This window comes from Schistocerca gregaria, chromosome 8, assembly GCF_023897955.1.
Source record: "Schistocerca gregaria isolate iqSchGreg1 chromosome 8, iqSchGreg1.2, whole genome shotgun sequence".
NCBI classification, from domain to species: Eukaryota; Metazoa; Arthropoda; class Insecta; order Orthoptera; family Acrididae; genus Schistocerca; species Schistocerca gregaria.
The window spans coordinates 349,254,024-349,276,993 of NC_064927.1; the positions used below are offsets into that span (position 1 = coordinate 349,254,024).

The 22,970-nt window shown below is 41.6% G+C and overlaps 1 long non-coding RNA gene across 1 annotated transcript in view; it reads left to right on the forward strand.

Annotated features, from left to right (window-relative positions):
* Positions 1–22,970, forward strand: part of LOC126284705 (uncharacterized) — a 121,029-nt gene that overhangs the window by 33,516 nt on the left and 64,543 nt on the right. The window lies entirely within an intron of this gene.

A 22,970-nucleotide genomic window follows, 5' to 3' on the forward strand; every position in this document is an offset into this window, starting at 1 on the left:
TTAGCGCTATATGACAGGCATTTGAGTGATTACCTTGGGACATTTTTAAGAAATATTTTTGAACTAAAATGATACATAGAAGCTTGTCAATGATACATTTCATTCCGCGGTTTTAGTCTGTAAGATATTTGTGTACCATGTGTGTGGCACGCGCAAGGGGCCCTAGCTAATAAGGTATTTGCTTACAGAATTTTATATATAGGTACCATATTTTTCTAAAACAGAATTACACAGCTATCTGGTCATTTAACTGAGAGAAATAAACATTTTTACTATGTCTCTGACACACAGTGGGATTACTTCGCATTTTTTAAACGGTACGTTATCTGCATTTTGTGAATTGTTCACATTTACTTTAGGAACCATTGTGATACTATGGGTGCTTTGAGTGATGTATGTTGTATGTGACCTTGATGTAAGGCTCTGCTGCACTGGACTGCGCGCTAGTCAGCAGGAAAAACCCTTGTTGTGTTGTCTGTCAACGTTAATGGTGTCGCTTCAGCTGTTTTTAAGCTCACAGCACGGCCGCAAGCTCAGAACACACCACAAACACAACATACACTATTGTTTGTAAACATATGAATACTCTTTGGAGTTTGTACTTTACGCTACTTACTGAAATGCTTATGAATTGATGAGAAATATTGTTACATTTACACACCTGATTGTGAGAAGAGTCTCTCTACAAGAGTTTAGAGAATTTCTACTGACTTATGAAATGACACATGATTGTTGAAAGATGTTTATATATGTTTTACTTTGTACACAATTGCTTATTTTATTTGATATCTGGTTTCTAGCTGCGCTGCAGCATTGGTTTTATAAAATAAAATTCAATACATTGCTATTGTGAACACTTTCAGTCAACAGATCCATTAAACAATAATTTTATGATCCACATTCTTAAAAAAAAGAGCACTTGGAAAAGAAAGAACAATAAGGAGGAGGGACTAGTTTCAGGAAATGCAAACATAATTTTCTTTTCAATGACTTGGTAATTTTTTGGTAGAATAAATTGTTGTGCTGCACCACTTGCGTTTTAAGATGTGACATAGGATCTTTGCATTTCACATGGGAGATAGAATAGATGTTGTTCCTTGTGCTGGCGCTTTGCATGGTTTTGATGGTCACAGGTGCACACATGCTATTGTGAGCATAAACATAATATCTGCCTGCATTGCTGTATTTACTGTAATATTTTTTCTGCTTGTGCTTTCTCATGTTTAGGTATATGTTACTGCATTTGCTGCTGCTGCTATTTATCAGTCAATGTTCTACTAAATTTTACTTTGTACTTCTGTGATAAGCCAGTTTACCACTTATTTATTTCTCTTTTTTGGTGCATATTGCCTTATATTAGTTGTAACGTTGCATTTGCATTTGCTAATTTAGATATGCTGCTGCTCGCATTGCCAATTTGCATTTTTTCCATTGTAGTTTGTGCAATTTTTTTGTGCTGGTGCATTGCTCATTATCTAGTTCATGTGTCTGAACTCAGTAGACCTATGTTAGGTTAAGAGGGGGGTATGCTACATAAGAAAATGAGTTATGATGAGTTGGGATGAAATGAATTGAGAAGTTATAAGGAAAAGGTTTGACCAAAAAGTATTGTATAACGAGGAGTAATTATTTTGAAAAAGGAAATGAAGTAGTTTTGCTTAAATACAGATGATAGGATTCATTATTTTTTATTATTTTGTGGAAACAAATGTTGAAGTAAGAGAGGTTGGCGAGAATTAAATGAAGTTTTAGTTGGAAATGAAGTAGTTTTGGTTGAAAGTAAAGCAGGTAAGGGTATAAAGTAGGTATAAAATACTTACCACAAGTACTGTAGTACCAAATGTTGCACTTACACATTGATACATTTACACTTGAAAACAGATCCTGTCCTTTCCTTTTGTGTTATTCCGCTATGTTTTTGTGTGTAGCCTTGTGTGTCTGTTGTCATCCTTTCTCTGTGTGTTTACCTGATAAGATAAATTTGGTCAATTTTTTCTCTTCTAATACTAAGCTACATTCACTGTGATGGGGAATATTGTTATCCTCAAATCTCATCCCTGTACCATGTTCTTTATATTAGGAAGATCTTTAAACATTATTTGTTCTGCTATGGTTCTATGGTTCTATGGATGTTCTCATTTTTCACTTATTTACTTATGTCATAATTCCCGTAATCCTCATATATATGCTTATTTTTATCCTTTTTGTAAAGCCTGTATTACTACAAATGTTATTTTTTATCATGTTCTTTTCTATATTGATGTTTTCTTTATATTTGTAATTGTATCTGTATATCGTTAAATTGTAATTGTATAGACACCAGTTCTTCAAGTTAGGTAAATGGTAGGGATTCATTTTACTGCACACATTTGTCTGTTGGCCATACTGTATGTATCAAGTATCAAAGCTAATATGACTGTCTAGTGTTTGCACGAGTGTTGATAATTCAGCAAGGGAATGGTTAACAGCATTGCTGGTTCTAAGGATACTGCAAAAAAAAAAAAAAAAAATTGTGAGTGCACTAGTGGTGGTTCATGGACTTGCTACATTCTCCTCAAGACTTCAATTGTGACTGTGCACCCGCACAGTCGCAACGGATGGCTGCTGGCCATATCCACAAGGACTACAGTGGGTCTGCACCTTTGGTGACCCATCACTACCACACACTCTACAAGGAATACTGTGGGTCTCCTCTGTGGTGACTCATCAATTCTACGACTGAGTCTGCTATGGGTCAGCTCTGTTATGGCCGATTACCAGCCTTCTCAACTGAAGTCTTCATATAAAGAGAGTACTGAGTTTTCGTGGGGAGGACAACACTACTTCTCTTCTGTTGATTTAGAGCTGTCTTTAGGGAGTGCGAGGAGAATTTTTACTTTATTGATCAACGGCATATTACTTAAGCTTTGTGTGCTTATGATCTATTTGATATTGTTCATATAAAAACATTTTAACAACTTGGACTTGGCCTCCGCCCGAAACACTTTGTACACTTTTTGAGGGGAGCAGGGGGCTATGTAAGTAAGTATCTAGTTTATATGTTTGTACGGTGACAGCTCTATGTACTGCATTAATATCGCTGACAGCACTCTGCTCCCTCGCTAAGAGACTCTGTGGTTGGACGGACTTGCCGTTAGCAGTTAGCGGTTAGCAGTTAGCGAGCGGGCGGTTTTGGACGCGTGTTACCTTCATGGAAATTCAGTAGGACATGGATTGTAAAATGATGATTGACGTATTTGCTAATGTTTGGATAGCGGAATTGTTGACGATTACATAATTTTTGGAACGGGATGTAGCATGATTAAGGTAAAATCTGATAAATACATTGTTTGCTCTACAACAAAATTTTTCTTTTGCTAACCATATGCCTACTAGTAGTTGAGCCTATAGTAGTTAGAATCTTTTTGTTCAGCTAGCTGTAGTTGCTGCTTGCTATAACTGCTGTACTTCGTGTTATGAAGATTTTCTGTGAGGTAAGTGACTTATGAAATGTATGGGTTATTGTTAGGATTTTTTATAATTCTGGGTCATTCTTCTGAGTTAATTATTTGAAGTCATGTCGTCATTTCAGAGCTGTCAGATTGCATTGCGCTTGTATATTGTGGGTAATAAATGAATAGGTTAAGTCTGAGTCGTCCTTGTCAGGGAAAGTTCTGTAGGTCAGTGTTGTAATGGTAAAAATAAGTAACGAGACAGTAGGTTCAGTTGCATTCAGCAGTGTCAGTACAAACTAAGAAGTTTCACCCACTCAGTTATTTCAATAGATGCAAACAAAGAAGTTTGAGTGCGAGCACTCTGCGTTGGCCGGACATTGCTGGAAGACGGCGGTCTCGCTAGTGAAGAGTTATCTCCAACAGGACACTAGGTGAGGACTCGAGACTGTTCTACCTCACCGCTGAAGGAAGGGACCCTGCGTGGGTATCTGTTGCCTGCAGGTATTGTGGACCATGGTGAAGTGCTTGATTACTATCTCTACAGTCATGCATCCTGGTTTCTCGTGCACTTCCTTAACAGTTTTGACTTTATTACTGTCTGACATTGTGGGCCAAACCTGCACGGTTTAACATATATATGAGCTATTCGGAAACTTAGCTCCGATCGGTCGGGAAATGGAAACCACTGTGAAAATCAAAAATATTTTATTTGCAACAGTTAGCTACATATTACAGCTACTTCTATACGTAGTCGCCGCTCCTACATAGATATTTTTCGTAGCGTTATGGCATTTTTCCAATACTCTCCACATAGAAGGCAGCCGCCTGTGCTTTCCGCCAAGCTTGTCTACAGCTCGTTGTCAATGCCATAATGCTGTGTTCAAAACCAGCGGTCCATGTGAATAGAGATGAATCTCAGGGGAAACCAGTTTCCGACTGCATTGTGCTTGATCAAACACTTCCTAACGAAAATCCTGCAGGGGTATCTTCATTGTCACTGCAAAGTGCGGACGACAACTATCATGAAGAAGGAACCAGAAGACAGTTGTGTTACGTGGGCTGCACGACGTCAGGCAAAATCTCTCACCAGTCTCTCACACTTGGTAGGAGTCGCTATTTCCTAGGCATCTATACGTGCAAACTGCGCACTCAGAACTGAAAAGTGCGATGTGGCGTGATGGACGGGCATACCAGAGACACTGCTCAACACATCTCTGCGGAATTTCATTGTACGATGGTGGTTTGAAAAGTTCTCGGAATCACCACGAGAGGTCAGCGCTAGCACAACGAGCTCTTCACGTGATAATCATTGGAGTGTTGCCTGTAAACATGCGCGACGTTAGTGCTCTTGGAAGAGAGCTGTGGCGGTTCCCTCGTAGTGATTTGCGAAGATGGAAAAAATCGAGATTCGAGCAGTGATTAAGTACTTTCTAAAGAAAGGTATGGCAGCAAAGGACATTGGTGCCGGTTTCCAGAATACGCTGAGGCACTTTGCTCCTTTGTATTCAACTGTAGCCAAGTGGACAAATGAATTTAAAATTGGTCGGGAGAGCTTAGATGATGATCCGCGCAGTGGTCGGTTGAGATGTATCACTACTCCAGAAATCATTACAAAAGTGCACTAAATGGTCATGGAGGATCGCCGATTGAAAGTGCGTGAAATTCCTCACGCTTGCTAGATGTCATCTGGAACGGTATACCACATTATAACAGAAGAATTAGAAATGAAAAAATGATCTGCAAGATGGGTGCCACAACTCTTGACACTAGATCAAAAACGCAAGAGAATGGACTTAACCCCGGCTGCGGTGGTCTAGCGGTTCAGGCGCCCAGTCCGGAACCGCGCGACTGCTACGGTCGCAGGTTCGAAACCTGCCTCGGGCATGGATGTGTGTGATGTCCTTAGGTTAGTTAGGTTTAAGTAGTTCTACGTTCTAGGGGACTGATGACCACAGATGTTAAGTCCCATAGTGCTCAGAGCCATTTAAACCATGGACTTAACGGAAGAATGTTTGGCCCGTTTTAAGAGAAACGAACAAATTTTTTGTGGTGGTTTGTGATCACAGATGAAACTTGTATGCACTGCTATACCCCAAAGACAAAATAACAGTCACAGCAGTGGAAACATGCTGATTCTCTGCACCAAAGCAAGCGAAAACAATTTATTCGGCGGGAAAGATCATGGCATCAGTGTTCTGGGGTTTTTGTTTGTAGATTATCTCCTCACTAAGCAAACAATTACGGGAAAATACTATGATAACCTCCTGGACAAGCTGCAACAAAAGATACGTGACAAAAGGCCAGGTTTAATAAGCAAGGAAGCCATCTTCCATCAAGACAATCCGCGCCGGCACACCTGTGCCGTCACCATGACAAAATTACCCGAATTAACGTATGAATTGTTGCCACACTTTTTCTTGGTGGGCGAAGATTCACTTGAAACGAAGAACTGATAACCAGAGTTGACAACTATTTTGCAGGGCTGGAGTAAACTCATTTTCGAGATGGGATCAGGGCACTGGAACATCGTTGGACCAAGTGCATTAATCTACGAGGAGACCACATTGAAAAATAAAAAAGTTTCAGTGATGTAAATACTTTTTCTATTACGCTCCGAGAACTTTTAAAACCACCCTCGTATTTTCACAGTGGTTTCCATTTCGCGAACGATCAGATCTTACTTTCCTAATAGCTCTGAGCACGTATTCGTGATTCGTTGCGATCGTGCATCAACGGTGTAAATCTGTTATTTATTGAGCCCCATGGCTGCTTTGTGGTGCGTAAAGAAGGTTGTTTCCCGCCATGTACTTCAGTAGTTTACTGGTTCAGTTCTCCGCCTCATGATGTCAATATGAGACGTTTAGTATTTGTGCCTACTGATAAGGTTAGTTATATTTGAGTGTCCCACATTGTTTTGATGATGCCTTAACTGATCGTTAAACTTATCTAACGCAATGGTTTTGAATTTCATAGTATTAAATTTCACCTGCAAGTTGCGGAAGACTTATTCCACTACTAGAGCTTTATTGTGAGAGATCTCACAGTGAGTTACTTAGTGCTGTGATAGATGTCAAACAGAATTGGTAGTACGTTCCTTTGTAGTACTCTCTCACAGTAAGCAATCTGGCCAGACGAGTATATTAGATCCGTATTACTCGCCGTTTATTATTTTTGAAATAGCTCTCTGGCTATGAATTATTTTATCAACTGTTCAGTTGATTGTGCCTTTCCCAATCTGTCAGCAGTTTGAGTGGCCACTCTCCTGAAGTTAAGGGCGTCCCGTGATACAAACCTATATTCATGCTCATAAATTACGGATAATTGCAGAATGTGGTGCGACACAACGTGGCACTACACAAAACTGCCGCTAGGGCATATAGGGAACACACACGACACAGATCTGTAAGTTCACGGTATTGGTGATAAGTTGAGAAAACTGTCCCGAAACACATGTGCTACAGAACGCCACTGTTTCCTATGCATGTACCCCTACATCAATATGGGATATGATCACCAAGCACACGTAGACAGGCCGCACAACGGGTTGGCATACTCTGGATCAGGTGGTCGAGCAACTGCTGGGGTATAGTCTCCCATTCTTGCACCAATGCCTGTCGGAGCTCCTGAAGTGTCCTAGGGGATTGAAGACGTGCAGCGATGCGTCGGCCGAGAGCATCCCAGACGTGCTTGATGGGGTTTAGGTCTGGAGAACAGGCAGGCTACTCCATTCGCCTGATGTCTTCTATTTCAAGGTACTCCTCCACGATGGCAGCTCGATGGGGCTGTGCATTATCATCCATCAGGAGGAAGGTGAGACCCACTGCACCCCTGAAAAGGCGAAAATACTGGTGCAAAATGACGTCCCGATACACCTGACCTGTTACAGTTCCTCTGTCAAAGACATGCAGGGGTGTTCGTGCACCAACCATAATCCCACCCCACACCATCAAACCACGACCTTCATACAGGTCACTTCCGAGGACATTAAGGGGTTGATAACTGGTTCTTGGTTCACGCCAGATGAAAACCCGTCGAGAATCACTGTTCAGACTATATTTGGACTCGTCCGTGAGCATAACATGGGGCCACTGTTCCAATGACCATGTACTGTGTTCTTGACACCAGGCTTTACGGGCGCTCCTGTGATCAGGGGTCAGTGGAATGCCCCTTCCACGTCTCTGGGCGAATGAACCATGTCTGTTGAATCGTCTGTGGACCAGTGTATGGAGACAACTGTTCCAGTGGCTGCGGTAAGCTCCCGAGTAAGGCTACCTGCAGTAATCCGTGGTCGCCTGCGGGAACTGATGGTGAGTTATTGGTCTTCTTGTGGTGTTGCACATTGTAGACTTCCCGTACTGTAGCACCTGGACACGTTTCCTCTCTGGTGAAGTCGTTGGCATCATCATGAGACCACACTCTGTGGCACACGGAGGGCCCGTGCTACGCCCTGCTGTGTTTGACCAGCCTCCAGTCGCCCTAGTATTCTATCTCTCATAACGTCATCCGTATGTGTTCTTTGAGCCACTTTCAACACACAGTCCCCATTAGTACGTTTGAAAACGTCTGCACACTTACTCACTGGACCGTAGTCTGACATACACCAACACACCTTTGCATATGTGGACTGCTGCCAGCGCCACCGTGCCACGACCGCATGGTCATACCCCGAGGTGATTTAAACCCTCAAATCGCCCACTTGAGCGTTGTTTCACCACGTATCAGCATTATACTTAATTTATGAGCATGAGTGTAAATTACTACTGTACTTGGCCTTTGAGCCGAAAAGTGTTGTGATATAATTGATTCTATACGCCTTGTGTTTTGGTCAGATTTCAGAGCAAATACTAAAGGCACCTCTGCCGATCATAAAGCTAGTTTAAGTGGGCGACGGCTGTAAACTCAGTGGTTATCTTTCTTTTAAAGTACTGTAAAAAGTCGTTGCAAGTCATCCGCATAGCAGCCTCACACACTGACCACTGAGCCACGGAGGTAGACTCAGTCTTACAGAGACATATATGAATTGCCCACAGTCATTCACCGCATAGTAGAAACTTTGTTAATATTAGACACACAATGGTTCCGAACACCGAATAATATGAATAAAATGACCAGGACTGTCATGTATAAAACTTATCTGTAAGTGAAAATTGTTCGAAATGTTTCTACGACGGATTAACTGTCAGCACAACCTTACGTTGCCGATATGATCTATCGTTTATCTCATAAATATGCACTGATGTGCCTCAACATTATGAGCACTGTCCATCACGAGACAGAATGCCTTGTCGTAGTGTTGCGGTCACGTGACACAGTAAAGAAAGAATACAAGCAGAACAGAGAGGAACAGGTAGTCGTTATAGCGAAAAATCGAACCGCAGATGAGGAAATCCACTGATATAAGCGACTTTGACAAAGGTCTGATTGTTATGGGTCAAAACCTGGAAACGTGAATCTCTGAAACGGCGAAGCTGGTCGGGTGTTCGCGTACTGCTGCCTTGAGCATACGTGCAAAGTGACTGAAGGATGATGAAAACAAGAGTAGGCCAATTGTACTGTGCGTCCACGTCTCATAACAAAGCGTGGTGACCGGAGGACTACCTGCTGTGTAAAGTAGTATAGGCAGTGATCTGTGGCAGATCCGAAGACAGAATACAATGTTGGTGCAGGTACATGTCTTTCGGAGCACACCGCTGAACATGGACCCTCACAGCACGCGACCCCTACCTGTTCCCATGTCGACCCAACGACATCGTCGATGACGACTGTAGTGGGCACAGCATCACTGAGCTTTCACCTTGGATCAATAGACACGGGTCGCCTGGTCGAATGAATCGCATTTCTTGTTACACCAAGTCGCTGGTTGTGTTCTTACACGCCGCCATTCAGGCGAATGGCTGCTTGAAACATGCAGCGCGCCACAGATGTAGACTGGTGGGGGGAGAATTATGAGATGGGATACGTTGAGTTGGGCTTAAGTGGGACCTGTGGTAGTAATCGAAAGCACCATGACAGCATTAAACCAAATGAACATTATTTCGGCATCTCTGATGGCAATTACATCTTCCAGTTGGATAATTGTCCTTTTCACAAGGTCAGAATCGTGCTGCAGTGATTTGAGGAGCGTGATAGTGAAGTCCCATGATGTCTTGGTCAGCAGATGTCCCTGATCTGTATCCTTTGGAACATACATCGGGTGTCAGCTGCGCACACGCAAACCACCGGCCCGTAATTTACGGAAAGTGCCTGATCTGAGGAGCCATATGGTATCGCATACCTCCGGCAACCTGCCAAGGACTTGTCGAATCCAAACTGAGCAGAATCACTGCCGTATTCTTTTTGAAAAGTATATCAACGAGCTACTGAACAGGACTCATAATGTTCTGAATCATCAGTGCATGGTATTATGTAAATTAGCCATATATTTTATGCCATCATTACACAGTGTCTCGATATTAATCAACATGTCAAGTGCCTCTTACTAGTGCGGTAACTCTAATTAGTCCTTTGTGTTACTTACCTATGAAAAGCAACTTTCCCTCCGTTGAAAAATGTCGATTTTCATCTGTAGTACCAACAAGTTAGATTCATTATTGTTAATAACAGATAAATGTGAGATAATATGGCGAATACGCGAAATATTTAAGTTTTTGCTTTGGAGCAAAATGTTAATAGCGGCGTCATACTAACGTCGCGTGACTAATTCGGTCTAATGTTGGTCATAAGGGCAGAGCGGTACGCTCAGATGCATCTCCAGTGATATTACGTTCAAGTGACAAAAATCATCGGATACCTCCTATTATATTGGACATTCTTTTGCAGCAGCTCGAAGTGGTACGGATTCAACATGTCGTTGGAAATCCCCTGCCGAAATATTAAGCCATGCTGCCTTTATAGCCAACCATAACTGCGGAAGTGTTGCCGGTGCAGGATTTTGTGCTCGAACTGATCTCTCGATTATGTCCCTTAAATGTCGGTCGATCTGGCTGGCCAAATAATTCCCCCAAATTGTCCAGGATGTTCTTCAAATCAGTAACGAACAGCTGTAGCTCGGTGAAATGAGCATTTTCATCCGTCAAAATTCCATCGTTGTTTGGGAAAGCGACGTCCATGAATGGTGTGCAAATGGTCTCCCAGTAGCCTAACATACAGAAGATCCAGTTCATTACACGTAAACCCAGCAGACACTATTATGTAGGCACCACCAACTTCCACATTGTCTTGTTGCCAACTTGTGCCCATGACCTCGTGCGGTCTGTGACACAATCGAACCTTACCATTAGCTCCCACCAAATTAAACCGGGTCTCATCCGACCAGGCCACGGATGTCCAGTCGTCTAGTGTTCCAGGAGAGGCGCTGCAGGCGATGCCGTACGGTTAGCAAGGGTTTTCAGGTCGCCTGTTTGCTTCCGTGGTCCATCAACGCCGAACTGTGCCGCGGTGTCCTAAAGGATACGTTCTCCGTACATCGCACGTTGATATCTACGGTTGTTTCACGAAGTGTTGCTTGTCTGTTGGCACTGACAACTCAACGCAGCTGCTCTCGGTCATTAAGTGAAGGCTGTCGGCCAGTGTGTCGACCATGGTGAGAGGTAATGCCTGAAATGTATTCTCCGCAGATTCTTGACACTGTGGATAGAGGAATATTCAGTTCCGTAACGATTTCCGAAATGGAATGTTCGATGCCTCTTGCTCCAATTATCATTCCGCGTTCGGAGTCTTAATTCCCGTCGTGCGGCCATAATCATATTGGAAACTTTTCATATGAATCACCAGAGTACAAATGACAGCTCCGCGAATAGACTTCCCTTTTATACTTTATGTAGGCTCCTACTGGATACTACAGTGATATGTTCATATCTTTATCCAATGACTTTTGTTACCTCAGTGTATCCTACAATGGTGGAGTGGAGGAGACTTACAGCCACTGTATTACATTCAAGTCAGAAAGGTAGCATCGGAAATAAGTTGTTTATACCCGATGCACGCATTATTTTGTTCACTTGTCGTACCTGTTTCTCCTAACTCTCTTCAAATTTGTCTTGGCTGTGATCACGGCACTTTCATCTCGGACCCATTTCCAGTGCTACAAAGGATATCAATAGAAGAGCCGTCGTGTTCCGTACGCTTCCGATCGCGCCAGAAGGAAATAACGAAAGCATAGAAGGAGAGAAGTAAGGGAAAGAGAAGTGAACATTTATGAATAGACTTCAGACAATCAGAAGTAATTACTAAAGAGGCGCGTTTTATTTAATGGGCCTTTCCCGCGAGTTTACGGCAATACGGAGCGACATTTTCATGGATCGTAAAATATTCACGTCGGCAGCCACGGCGGTGGCGATAGCGTTTAGCTGGCTGGTCGCCTTAATATTCAGTCTCGAACGCCGAAAGGCGCCGCTGGAACACGACGCGCGCGCCGCCTGGTTACAATTGCCGATACTACTCCCGGCGCGCGTTGTGGTCTGGCGGCCGACCCTGTCATTGCCCGACCCAACGACGGGAATTATTCACCGGCTGACGGCGTCCGCAGGGAGAAATAGAGGCCACGAGTCATAATTTCCTATCGACCGAATTCTGAAGGCATTTTAAACGCCGGTGAACAAGCGTAACTCGACAATAAAATTGTGAATTTATGCACCAGCCAGGAAAAAGGTATTCGCTCTACATTCGTTTTGGAAACACTTGTAGGCAGACCCTCCCATCGAGTCTGAATGCTCTGAATACTTTAAAAAAAAGCGTTTTCAGTAGCTGAGACTTGCTGCTAATCACACTTTAGACGAAGACAATACCTAAGATTTTTACAGTCGTATACTATACTGAAATTTCCGGCCAGATTGAAAATCTGTCTGGGCCTCCACTCGAACCCGGAATCTTGCCCTTCGGGATTATGAGTCGCCGATGGATAGCTCAGTCGACAAGAGCTTTGTCCCGGAAAGCATGGTTGCGGGTTCGAGTCCCGGTCGAGAACACAATCTGTCTCGAAGTTTCTAAACAGTGTTCACTCCTCCAAAGAATCAAAAACTTTATTCTGAAAACCCGTTCTTCCACGACTTCTGTTACCGCAAATTATCCAAGATAACTTCTGTGTACTTTGTAAAGTAGGAGAGAAGTGCTGGAGGAGGTAAAGTAGTGAGAGGGTAAAAGTCATCTTAAATTTTACCAATATACTTCAGTCTGTTAAGAGGATTTCCTCGGAAATGCAATGAATCTGAAGCTTCCAGAATGAGATTTTCACTCTGCAGCGGAGTGTGCGCTGATATGAAACTTCCTGGCAAATTAAAAATGTGTGCCGGACCGAGACTCGAACTCGGGATCTTTGCCTTTCGCGGGCAAGAGCTCTACCATCTGAGCTATCCAAGCACGACTCACGCCCCGCCCTCATAGCTTTACTTCTGCCAGTATCTCGTCTCCTACCTTCCAAACTAAGTAAAGCTGGTAGAGCACTTGCCCGCGAAAGGCAAAGGTCCAGAGTTCGAATCTCGGTCCGGCACACAGTTTTAAACTGCCAGGAAGTTTCAATCTGAAGCTTAATTAACTTGCCTCTGAAAAGGTCCTGGGCAATGCAATATCATTGACTAGGCTTATGAATAAGAAGACATATTCAACAGACAATGTATAGACAATAACTGAGTGCCTTAGTGAAAGCGTAGCGCTTCTTAGTGCATAAAGCATCGAACTGCAGGAGCAGTGCAGCGGGGTGAGTTAAAATACGTCCGCATAAACCTGAACCCCAGTTAAAGACAAATGCCTTCATGTACGCCATCCGTCCAAAAAGTTCCAAAACTGATTTTATGCCCGACATATAAGCGACGTCAGCGTAGTAACTATGGTGGTGGCAGCTTCAACTAACAACTGCGAACAACAGATGTGCATCGAGCAGTCAGTTGTGAGCAATGAGAGTCGAGTAGTGGAAGTGCCGTTGTAATGTTTCAGCTTTCAGCTGTTACAAATCGCAGTGGAGCAACATCTCTACATCCAGGGCCAAAGCCATTCTCCAGAAAACGACAAGTGCACGCCTGACGCAACTTGACTGAAATGAAGAACGCGGACAGTTCTTTTCCGGAAGAAAACCATCGGGGGGGAGTGGCGAGACTTGTGTTATAAACACGGACATACCACAAAACGGCGAAGTGCACAATGGCCAAGACAGAATAAGATGCGAATGTGACGCACGAATCATACAATGTCCTAAAGAAGGACTTTTATGACAGTTTGAGATGGTTGCATGATTGTTCAGTGCGTTACACTCGAGTGAGGGACACTATGTGGAACATATGAATCATTAAAAGCGCCATCTAAATTTTTCTCTATTTTTTGTTAATCCAATCCCGAAGCTGTTTGGACTGACGGGACTAATAAATGAATGGAGTTGAAAGATAAAAGTTGTTGACAGCGAGCGGAGGCATGTGGCAAAACCAAAATAACATCATAGATGTAGTAAAATAATATCCTGTTTTAGAGAGAAGCGGGCACCAAAAACGTGCTTATAGGCAAAGTAACTGTTGTAATTGTAAGGGACGTGGAACCAACGGTGAATACAACTATTTGTTGAAGACATTCTTACACGACCACAAGCCAGGTTTTAAATAATTTCGTTAATATTTTTTTGATAATTGTGAATTATTTAAGGATAACCATTTCAAAAGAATAAGTAGTGTAGTAAGAGATTCAAGAAATAAAGAAGTTACAGTTACGTCAAATTTATTTTCCGTAAGTCTATAAATATTCGAGACAATAGCGTCTCGCTCTCATTTTCTCATTTTGTCTCAGCTCATCTTGGCTCATGCTTTCTGTATTGTGTTAGCTCGTGTGAGCGCTTGTGACTTTTAATTGTGAAAATATATATGGTGAAAACATTCAAAACTTAAATTTCAAAAATGCCTTTCATCTTATTTGAAAGTAGTAATCTTTGTGAAAGGGAAAAGTTTTATTATTAAAAAGGGCTGATAACTAATTTTTAAGCGAATTCAGGAAACTGAAATAGGGAGTTTCAGTGAACAGGAATTAATTCAAAACTGAGTATGGGGGAACTTTAATTGTTCTAGACCGCTATATTACACAGCGCAATACAGCGATCGTCATTTTTTCATCAAATCGAACGAAAGTTAACATAGGAATAGGATCTTTGAACAGCAGCATTAATGAACAATTACTTTACAATAACCTGCAAAAAAAACTTTTGACGAGAATGTAACTTACCTGCAAGAGTGTGAAATTAATTTGGACAGGACTTCCTCAGATATTATCGTCTTTATTCACTGATTAATCCATCAAAGTTAAAGAGCGAAAGATACTAAGAAATATTCAGTTCCACTACGAACTCTCTTTTAAGACAAATTTTAGAGTGAGTATATTGTGGCGTCTTCTCACATAGAAAATTAACAAATTACCACGCCCTGAGATCAGAAAGAAACTAATATTAAAGACGACTAACCACTACCAACTAGCCAAGAAATACCAAGATTACATTGTAGATGTCGTACTAAACGTGACCTAAAATCTTGTTTTTACAAATGGACAGAAACACACCACAGAATTATTTGTTTTTAAAACAATATATGAAAAGAAGGTTTGGTTTAATAGTCATTCAAACAGGTGCAGTTTTATTTCTGTTTGTAGTAAAGTTTTAATGATTATGTGGCTAATTAGCTTATGCTGATAATCATTGTTCTCCACTGTATAAAATATTAGTGTTTTAATGTCTTAGTCCGCTGTTTATTCAGTCTATTACGCTATACAATCTCCCTACTTACAAAGCCATTGTAAATGATACGATCGCACTCACTATACACCATCGTCAACAACTCGGTCTTCTGATGGCCTGACGCGTTGTTATCGCAGCGTGTAACGAAAATGAGATGGAGTGACGAAATTGTACGTGTGACAAAAAGTAAGAATATCTGTGGTGTGAGCATTCAGGTGGGTGGAACAGCATTCGTGTGACTGGTACGGTGTAAAGATAGTCGCTGAGCATTCTGCTGATTTTAAATCTCATTACGTGAATAGTACAGACAGATCTCATTCAAATGTTCTGTGAGATTTTTTACACAGGTGCCACAGGCATCTTAAGAAACGGCATTCCATATCTTAAACGAATCTGGCTTAAAGCTGGGAACGTATAAATGTTGTGGTACTTCGTTCGTTTGCGATAAGTGTCACAGCTCGTAAGTCGATAGTAAAAGAAGGGATAGGCAATAATACTTTTAGATTTAGTTCTGTATTTCATCGTATTTACGAGTCTCTGTTTCAATAAGCTATGCTATGGTGTCATTGCGAAATTGCTTCCTAGTACGGAAAATGAAAGTGACCCGAATAAATGACTTTGGAACTAAGATACGCAGAAAATTTGCGACTATGTATATTTCGAAATATTTTTCAGGGTTCTTCTTCTCGTTGTCGTCTTCAGTCCAAAGACTTGTTTGATGCAGCTCTCCATGCTGCTCTATCCTGTGCAAGCCTCTTCATCTCCAAATAACTACTGCAACCTACATCCATCTGAATCTGCTTACTGCATTTTTCCCTTAGCGTCCGTATACAGTTTTCACTCCCCACACTTCCTTCTATTAGCAAACTGACGAGTCCTTGATATAATACGATGCATCCTATCAATCCATACCATATTTTAGTCATGTTGTTCCATACATTTCCTTTTTCCCAGTACAGTTCACTAACTGCTCATTAGACACGCGGTCTATCAGTCTAACCTTTAGCATTCTTCTTTAGGACCACATTTCAAAAGCTTCCATTCACTTCTTGTTTGAACCGCTTATCGTTCATGTTTCACTTCCGACAATGCTACACTCTAAAATTCCTAACTTTTAAATTGATATTTGATTTTAGCGAAATACCGTTTTTCAGAAATGCTTTTCTTGCCGTTTGCAGTCTCCATTTTGTATCCTCTCTATTTCGCCTATCATCAGCTGTCCAAATACTAAAAGCCAGTCTATTGCTTTTAGTGTCTCATTTCCTAATCTAATTCACTCAGCATCACTTGATTTAATTCAGTTACATTCCATTATCATTGTTTAACTCTTATTGATATTCGTCACATGACTTCTTTCCAAGACACTATCCATTTCATTTAACTGCTCTTCCGAGCCCATTCCCGTCTCTGATAGACTTACAGTATCATTGGCAAACCTCTATGTTCTTACTTCTTCTCCCTGAACTGCAGTTCCTTTTCCTTTACTGTTTGTGCACATGGACGTACTGGATAACACTGAGGTTTAACCCTGCTACTTGGATGGGTAACCATCTGGGTAATCCTCGTACTGTTGACAATTTTATCTCTTTGCCTTTATGACATACAGGACAGGAAGCAAGGTGACATAAGGCCCTAATTACCAGTCCCTGCACCAATGTGCCGGCTTGAATTTCTGTGCACCCTCTCTCTTCTCTCATCACCTCCAGCACGAATATGACACTAAACAAAACACACACACACACACACACACACACACACACACACACACACACATTACTTGTAAAATTACCGTAAGCTACTGTAGACTATCGTAAGTAAGCGTAGACTTTGGCAGTTTTCCTGATAGCTTTCATCGTTTAAGATCGTACCCGTGGTACCACTACATTGGATGTGTTCCATACGTACCGGGTGTTACCTCATAACGATCGCTTTCTTTGCACATGCGATCAGTGTCTTATTAGATTCACCTAAGAACCGGAAGCGGTGAACCGTATAGAAGCTGAGTGAGGCTGGTAACCTACCGACCTACCGAAAATTTTTATTCTGCATGGTTATCCTCTTGTCTGTTACTTAATAATAAACAGCATTTACAGAAAAACTGAAATTGTCAATGTCTAATTCACGTTTTAATCGAAAATTGTAAAATGAAACAGAGGGATGTTGTAATAAACTCGAAGGACACAGTACAGATTTGTCATACAGAGCTAGAAAATAGTTTCCTCGACACAAAGGCAAAATTAAAGAAAAATATATATCAAACATCGCTTCAATATTTCGTCGAACTGGCGTAAAATATGTTTCTGTTATTCATAAACAACTTTCTCATTTACCAGTAATAACAAGAAACTCTTCCTTTGATCAGGATGAAGAACAACCTAGTGAGTACGAAACAATAACAGTAATTATATTATTTTATATATATTATGTTTGTGGATGTAAAATGTACTTGTATCGAACGTAATTACTTTGGTTAAATAAAAGCGCCAAAGTTAGGCGAGCAACTAATTTTTATTACTTATAAAATGCAGTTTATATTCTGTAAGGATATAAAATACACAAGGGACTAACAATGAATGATGTGCGCGTTTAATTATGTGCAAAACAAACAACCAAAGAAAAAGAGAAGTCGTCTGCTGGCATTTGCTCTTTTATTCCTTCATTTATGTTTTTTTTCGCTACCAATTCTACCAAAACTACCGGTAATCCTACCATTTACTACGTTATTGATTTGTATCATCCAGCCAACTGGTTGCAGTGAATTTTACTTGACCCGGTGTCTTTATCAGAAAAACCCAAAAACAGTTACATATAGTGACAGCTGAAAGCAGATTTACGAACAAAATGCTCTCGTCACCTCCAGTACCTGTTTCCTCGTACAGTCCTTAGCGCTCCGTCATGTAGCTATAATTTTTGTTTACAAGTACCATTCTTACGTCGGTTTCAGTGCCTGTAATTTTTGTGTGATTGTGAACATAATTTGAGGAAGTATTTTACGTGACGGTGAAGGCACGCACAGTCGGTATCGAAACCAGGTCAAGTCAAATCCTATTGCAACCGTTACGAGGTATTATGTAAATCAGATTCTTGTACGGTTGCTACCCTACAGCTGTGCTTAAAACTGTGCTGCGCCATCTATGTAGTGTTCTAAAACTACCGAACCGTAGTTTTGGTAGAGCGCAACTGTACCCACTACGGTCACCTATAGTTTACGGATACACTTTCCCACTCATCTCTTACACTTCGCGAAGGAAAGATGTCCGCAGGCGTAGAGGACAGTGAAAACCTTCCCAACTGGGCGGATGAACCTGTCCTTCGGGTCTCCCAGCATTTCATGCGATACCGCTTTGCTTCTGAAAAGAGGCAAAATCGAGACTAGCCGGTCCCAACTACACTCTTCCAGTCGTCTACTGTCCAGTTTCTGTGTGGTTTGGCCCAAAAACGGAGTGAAGATATACGTACAGCTAAGAGAAATGACTTTTGCAAGGTACCCGGATCCAAACGTCCATTATACTACACAGTTTACTTCTCACTTTTCGCTCTTAAATTGGTTGAGATCGACCTGTGTTCATTGACAGAATTTCCTGATGGATGTGATACCCATTGTCACTGAAAAGTTGTGGCTCTCAGTTCCAGTCCCTACAGGTGAGAAAATTTTTTTCCGTTCTTTCTAGAAACCTTTCACAAGCCACATGGATACGTCAGTAAATCGAGCAACGACATTCACATTGTGGTCGTTGGCACGTCCAAACACGATATCTCCATTCTGCCATCCTGTCACGTCTCCAAGTCGATTCACCTTATTGCCCTGATCTCATGCAACCAACTTGAAAACCCACATCATTTCACTGCCGTGACTTACAGCACCGGTAGTCAGTACAGGCTCTACATAGTTTAAAGTTCTTGATTGTGAGAGTAATATTTCGTCTGATGAATTTAATGTATTTGATTGAAGAGCGGCAAAGTTACGCTGTCAGCCCCCATTTACTCCTCAGAAATTGCAATGATGGAAAATTTTGTAACCAAACGAAACTACAGTCATCTGGCCAGAACTGTGGGTTCTTTTACTGCCCTGGGCGAAGGCTCATCAAACTAGAACACATAAAATATAAGTTCACTTTATTACACCAAACGAATAAAAGATTCACTTAACATTGACACAAGTCTTTTACACAGGGTTGCTTGATAATTTACTAATCTCACTTACTATGGAAACATCAGTTGACGTGCAGGTTAACAAACTGTTCACTTTCAGTTCAAGGTTCCCTACTTACAAAAGCACATTTCTACCAGAACCTTTAACTCTCACTGTCCTAAATGATAATGATAACTGTTGTAGCTGACGTCTCGAATTTGGGAGCACTCTCGTATGCTCGACGCTATATTGACCTCGGAGTGAAGGCGCTGCGGTGCTGAGAGGAACGTGTAGTCTTCTGGAGTGCCACCCATTGGCTGTTGCTGATTACAGCGAAGTCACAATTGAAGTAGTCAGACTGATAACTGCTGCCTGTATAATAGCCGAAACTTTGTAGATTATTTACACAGTGGTGTGGCCAATACTGAAGAAAAAACTAAAAAGAATTTTACATAATACCGTAGATGCTTCCTCACCGCTTTAAGTTTTTTTGCACGGTGAAACTCCATTCTTCATTCAATAGTCTCTTCCATATGAATTTGATCAAACCACGCCCAGAACGAATTATATCCCAAGCTGATATCTGGCTGTTGGAATGTTATTCGGTGGGACCTGCGATAATCCGAATCTTTCCATTTTCTACACGATATTTTGGTTGGTCTGAGATTAGAGAGTTAGGTTTACCATCTAAACAGTCCGCCGCGATAGCTGAGTGGTCAGCGTGTCTGATTGCCGTCCTACGGGTCCGGGTTCGATTCCCGGCTGGGTCGGACATTTTCTCCGCTCAGGGATTGGATGTTGTGCTGTCTTCATCATTTCATCCCCATCTGGCGCCCAGGTCGCCCATTGTGGCGTCGACTGCACCAAGGCCCCGCAAGGGGCCTTCCTGCCAATGACACCAAAACTCTAATTTCATTTTACCATCTAAACAGGTGATCACCGTGATTATTTTGCTGTTTCTTCTTCTCGACTTCCGTTGCCCGTCTTCGTCTGATGTTTGGGGTCGCAACACCCAATCCAGCGTCCGGCCATCCTGATTTAGGTTTTGCGTGATTTCCCTAAATCGCTTCAGGCAAATGCCGGGGTGGTTCCTTAGAAAGGGTACGGCCGACTTCCTTCCCTATCCTTCCCTAATCCGGTGAGACCGATGACCTCGGTGTTTGGTCTCTTCCCCCCAAACAACCCCCCCCCCCCCCCCCCGCAATACCAAGTAATGAAATTTGGAGTTGGTCTCAGAAACCTGTTTCCATATGACTTGTCTAACACTTGGGCGTGAGAATTCTCCATATGCATGTTGTGTATTCAACTTTGACGAGACACAGAAAACTGTCTGTCCAATTGGGCAGCGCAACTAAAGTGCTACATACTACTAAGGCAAGAGATGTTGTCTTAGCGGAGATACGGGCACACTATATGTCATAAGAGTTATATAACACGTCACTTTTCTGCGTAAAACCGAAAAGTCCATACTCCAGTAAATCATCAAAAGACACATTTTCAAGTAAAGTATCTAGTGTGGTTCGTTAATATCTCAAGATATGCGCGCTAATGAGCAACACAGTTCAGTTCTATTTCTTTACTGACTGGCATTTTCTTCATATATATCACTAACAATGGGGTTGCTCAGAAATGTGGAATTTTATAAGAGTTAACTGATTAATACTTTCATTTATGTTATTTCATTAAAGTTTCATTAATGTTCTGTAGGTATCAAAGTACTCGTATATATGTGAAATGAACAGACTATGAAAATTTGTACGAAGGCCAGGATTTGAAATTCGAACCCGGGTCTCTTGCTCCCTAGGCTTTGGTATAAATTTTCATTCGTCGTTTCAGTCTCCATACATCATAGATGTGCGAGACTTGAAAATGTGTGAAATCACTTAGTTTCATTTCATTAAGGGGTAACACCACTGCAACGGCCTTAAGAAATGGGTTTACATGACAATCTTTGTTATTTGGAAGGAAATGTCATACAGGAATAATGTGTGTGAAATCTTATGGGACTTAACTGCTAAGGTCACCAGTCCCTAAGCTTACACACTACTTAACCTAAATTATCCTAAGGACAAACACACACACCCATGCCCTAGGGAGGACTCGAACCGCCGCCGGGACCAGCCGCACAGTCCATGACTGCAGCGCCTTAGACAGGAATAATACTTGGGAGAAATTACTTAGCTGATAATTCACTATATTACACAAGTTTTTGAGGGAAAATATTACAAAATGACGGCATTCCATCAATTCTCCCGAAGCATGTTGAATTTGAGGCGATCTGCGTCACGCGCTATAACTGGTGCTAGTTTCAATCTCGAAAACAGAAGAAAAATCTGTGTAATCTACAGGAGTGCGGCAAGCGAACGACCAAGGAATTTTTAGAAATATTGACTTTTGTGTATTTGGCGAGTGTTTGAATAACGTCAATCAAAATAACGGTCATTTGTTCATAAATATTGTTTGAAATAACTAATAGAAATCTGCTATTTGGTTAACTTTGAAATGTTATTCGAAAGTTATGGTTGAATTTGCAAATAAAAAGATTGAAAATTGTTGTAGTTATGCTACGTGCTGTTTTGAAAAAAATATTCCGAGAAAAACGCGTTTGCAGTTTTGAATGTGTTCACGCATGAACAAATGAAAAAATTCTACTTTTATGAAACTGTTACCATTAATCTTCTATACCAGGACTGTCCTGTCTTACTGTTGCCTTTGTGGTTTAAATTATATCAGCTAGTTTATCATAGAAAGATTGAAATATTGGTCGTGGCAATTCCATGAACCCACAATACTTTAAAATTGCGTTTAGCCCTACTCCAACCAGGCGCATTGCTAAGACGATCCGATGGTTGATTTCATATGCGCTCTGTGTAAACTTACTACTTGGTGTAACAGCTTGTAGGCAGTTTGAACAAGCAATTCTTACTGTGGAGCGTGTTGAGAAATAACGGGGGAAACGGCGAGGGAATTTATAATCCTATAGCTCAAACCGTCATTCACATGTAAATCTTGGCCGCTGTCTTTCAATTCTTTTGTAGAGGCTTTGACTCCTTCCGAACTGCTCTCAGCCTCATATCTCTTCGTTGGACTCTTTGAGACATACTGCTTAGACACTGCGATGGATACGATATTTTTGTACCTTTTCTGCCCGAGTTTCGCTTTCTTTCCACTCCTTCTTAGTTAAAAGATAGAACTGTATATTACAGGATCAAAAATAAACTATCAAAAGTCAATACTGCACACAAAAATCAAGATTCCAAGTGTAATAATTGTCTCTTTCGTACACGTACTGACGGTTGCTGACGCCGAGCTAATGTATTATAGTTGAAAAATGCTTATGACTACACCCAGACAGTACAGGGTGTAGCGAGCAGGTAGACCATTTCGGGTCATCCGAGGCACTATAGGAGGAGCTAGGAATGCCACTGAACAAATTTTGCCTCATATTTTAGAACGTTCACAGCATCTTTTAAGCCAACAAAAAAATAATTTTTGAGATTTTATAGTAGTGCTACCTATTAACGCACCTATGCCTGGGTTTGAGGCAGGATCCCACAATTTATTCGATGTTGAAGGGCTGTTCCAGTACAGTTGGAAAAACTCTGCAATGCCGTTCTTCAAGTTAGGGGGAATACTAAGCGTGCTGAAGTGTGAATGGGAATTTGCATTAACGACGGAACGGAGGCTTGCTAGGGTAGTCTGT